The following is a 4,225-nucleotide window of genomic DNA, read 5'->3' as shown; positions in this document are numbered from 1 at the left end:
AAATGTTATTATCAATCATATCGCTCGAAAATGATCCAAAATAGTTTTGTGCTTCGATGTATAAACATGAAGACAGAAGATAGAGGTATAAGTGTATACATAAGGGTATGTCTCAGGCCCTAACAAAACACCAAATAAATCATGAATAAATTTTCAAATATCCATAGTGTTAAAGTAGTAGGATATTTGTCTGTCTGTTTATGCTGTTTATTAGTGTGAGAGTGTTTGTGTTTGTTCCAAACTGGGCTAATGAGTGTGTACCGGTCTGAACAGACAGGTGGGCAGGTGTAGGCGGAAAAAAATTGTTTGTAGGGGAAAAATACAAAGAAGGTGAAGCAACGTATTGGTGAATAAATGGCTGGTAAGTTAGGGTCCCTCTAACTACCCGTACCTAATTCAAGCATCCCTAAAATGGTATCTCATTCTAACAGCATGTTTTTTTCAATGCTGCAAAAACATCAATACAGCAAAAAAAATTATTCATTATACTTTTAAGAAAAGTTTTTATTCTCTCTTTCATTCTTACTTTTTCATCATTTTTCTCTTATTCTCTCTTTTCTTTCTGTCTATTTCTCTCTCTCTCTCTCTTTCCTCTGCTCTCCTTCTTTTTCTTTATCTCTCTTAGCCCTTCATTCTTTCTCTCTTTTTCTTTCCTTTTTTATCTCTCTTCTATGACACCCCACTCCTATTTCCCCCATAAGCTATAACGAAGCCACAAGTTACTACACATTAAAGAGAAAATATTGTATATTAAACTACCTGTCCCCATTGCAAGTATTTTTATAGTTTTAAAGAAACACTAATGTATTTAAACATTAAGCGAGTCCATATATCAATATTCATTTCTTTTCCCTGCTTGGTTGCCTATGAGGTCATAGTATTGTGCCTAGTTCTTTAAAGTACTACAGCTTCTAAACTAGTGGATACGCCACTAGAGGCCTCTGGAGTGAGGTTCGACCGTTCCCAACTTTCAATCTTAGCTTTTTTAAAATGAAAAATGTTTCTTTGGGGTGATCCTTTATTTCAAGTAAAAAAAGTACTAAATCTTCCCTGAACTATGAGAAGCTGAACTGTAAAGGAGATTCATATCGGTTCATTTTTTAGTGAGATCCTTTGGTAAAAAAGACAGACATTTACATAAGGACTATGACTGTTCGTTTGGCTGTCTTACCAGGATTGTATTCAAATTAATGTAATATCTAACCTTTTACTGCTCTTTGCTACACTAGTTTTTGACCTTGTTGTTCTTGTAATCATATAAATTGGCAATTTATTCTTATATCTGTAATAATTACAATATGAATAGTTGTTTAGATAAATCGCGGCGTAATAGAAAAGGTAAAATAAAAAAATACCTTCTCCCTTCTAAGTTCTACGTAAAAACGGACAGACGGACATTTCAAATCATAGAAAGGAACTTCGCTTTCAATAAAATTAATCTAATATTCCTCCCTTACAATTTTCTACAATTGTTAGAAAAGATTTTATTTGTTTGAAATAGTCAATTTAAGGGCTGTAAATTCTTTTAAGCTTACTTTTTACTAGCTATAACATTTTGGGTGTGATTACACTTTCACGTATCATCAAAATATAAATAGGATTTATAATCGCTAAAAGACACAATAGCAAATATTTAAACATGGATGACATCATTCATAAAAGCTCTAAAATAAGAAGGAAGGACAAACGATCAAACTTGTCAGAAACTTAATAAGCAGAACATTAATTGGTAAGTCTATAAATTTGTTACAAAATTGCGTTTGTCCACTCCGACGTTTGTCCCAAAAATCCTGCGTTTGTCAACTTTGACGTTTGTCCCACTCCGGTGTTTGTCACACTTCGACGTTTGGGACTCCTGCGTTTGTCCACTCCGATGTTTTTCCACTCCTACGTTTGGGACTAATACGTTTGGCGTGGAACCACAATTGACAATGACAGGGTTTCATCTTTAGGATTTAATTATAGAGATGCTTAGCTTATAATATTAGAAATTGTTGTCTTTTCAATCATAAATCAGATGAACATGATAGATATATAAAGTTGTTGTTTAAAAAAATGAAAATCTGAATGTTTTAAATGGACTACGGATTTTCTCGTAACGATTATCGAGTTTCTACGCTTCCTAAATAGTACCCAGCTGCAAGAGTTCATCATAGAACAAGAAGTATCTTTACTGACGGACTGATCCTAATTGTAGAAAAGCTTCGCTCTTGCCAATATTGTATGCTTAATGATAAGAGTAAGCAATGGGGAGTGTGATAGTTTGTGCTGTTGTAATGATATGCTATTATGATGATTTGATAATCTATAATACAAAGTAGCTTGATGTCTGTCTGTCAGTCTGTCTGTCTGTCTGTCCGTCTGTCTGTCCGTCTGTCTGTCCGTCTGTCTGTCCGTCTGTCCGTCTGTCCGTCTGTCTGTCCGTCTGTCTGTCCGTCTGTCTGTCTGTCCGTCTGTCTGTCCGTCTGTCTGTCCGTCTGTCTGTCCGTCTGTCTGTCCGTCTATCTAAAAAATCCCCCCCCATTTTTTTTGTTTATGGGAAGTTAGTTTTCATAAAACTACCGGCAGCACCAGTAGTACTTAATTTTTCCTTTACCTCTAGAGGCTAGGGTCGAAAACGATAGTATAATATAATGTATGTGAAAGTGAATGTCCAACAACAATTCATCGGGTTCAAAAGACTTTACAAATCAGAAAAGTTAGGTGTCTAAACTTTTCAACGAATAATCAATAAAGCAAAATACACACTGACGACGAGTTGTGTTGTCTGTTCTTTGTATAGTTATTTTAAAGAAGATAAAAAAACTATTGCTCTAATAGTTAAGGTTTGGTGCTTTGGCAATTTATTTCATGTAGCTTATTGTGCCTGTTTAAAAAATTACGTCATACAATAAAAATGACAAATAATAGGCAAGTATATATTCACAATACAATCAAACTGTTGATTTGGTTTAGGAAAAAACTATCTATATAAAAACTGATTACAAATTTAAATATTTGTTTGATTTTTCATAAAAAGAAAGATTATTTTTTCTTTAAATTTTCTACAAATTAAAAAATATCATTGTAGGCAAGATAGTATATTTTTCTGCCATTTTTATCCAAAGATTTTTTTAGAGTTAAGTATTTTTTAAAATTAATATTTTAGCAGTTTTTGTAGAAGAATATCTTATTATTGTAAAATCAGAGTTGTCAATAAGGAAAATATGTTTATAGCATTTAAATTACTCTCAGGTTAGAAATAAGTTTCTCTTGTATTCAAGATTATTTTTGAAAGCTCAGCTACTCTTAATAATAAAGATTTGTCTTACAATAAGAATAATTTCTAAATAGTTATTCAAGTTGTTTTTGACTAGTTATGTATTTTCTCGTTTTCACTATAAAAAAATCCTAAATGAAAATAAATTTGCCTTTAAAATTTATGTTAATGGTTTTAGATTGACATAATCTAAGATCTATTTCTCGCAACCATACACATTTAATTTATTTTATTCTATGATCTATTATCCTTTTCCTTTAACTATTGATCGTAAAATGATTTTTATGCTTAAATTTGTGTTAATCAATAATAAGATTATATCTTTTTATATTTTATTGTAAAAAAACCTAATTCTAACTTTAGATTGAAAAAGAAAGATATTATTTTTGCAGACAGACACATTAGTTACAAATAATGAGAATAAATTCTTGAAAATTTACTTTTTTTCTTCTTCTAATTTTCATGGATATTGGGAAAGGTTATTGGAATATAAATCTATACAATTTAAAATTGTAAATTTAAAAGGTTGTGTCTTGTGTAGCACTGCGCTTTAATTATTATTTCACATTAGTTTTGAGAGTATAGTGCTATTAACTAGAAAAATAGCCTGAAACCAAGCTCTCTTAAAATTTCAACACCTGTCTTTCAAATTGTTTTAGAAATGTTGAAAACTAAATTGAATAAACTCGACAGCCAAAGCCGCAGCTTGAGCCACATTCATAATTCAGCTGCACGTCTTTCAAATACAAAGCCAATTACTCAGATTTCTTACCAGGGATAAGGGATGGGAAACGTAGGAAAATATTATTTCAGGCCTATTTCAAGCCTGGGCCTAATAAACCAGTTTTGGGATGGCGCAGTGGTTCGTCCTAAACGCTAATGAAAAAGCTGTGTGTGTGTGTGTGTAGATAAAGTATAGAATCAAATTCAGGTAGCTAGTTTAAAGTAAAAAACATAACTTTTTAT

This window comes from Acartia tonsa, chromosome 5, assembly GCF_053477335.1.
Source record: "Acartia tonsa isolate MP-2025a chromosome 5, ASM5347733v1, whole genome shotgun sequence".
NCBI lineage: Eukaryota > Metazoa > Arthropoda > Copepoda > Calanoida > Acartiidae > Acartia > Acartia tonsa.
This window is presented reverse-complemented; position numbering follows the sequence as displayed.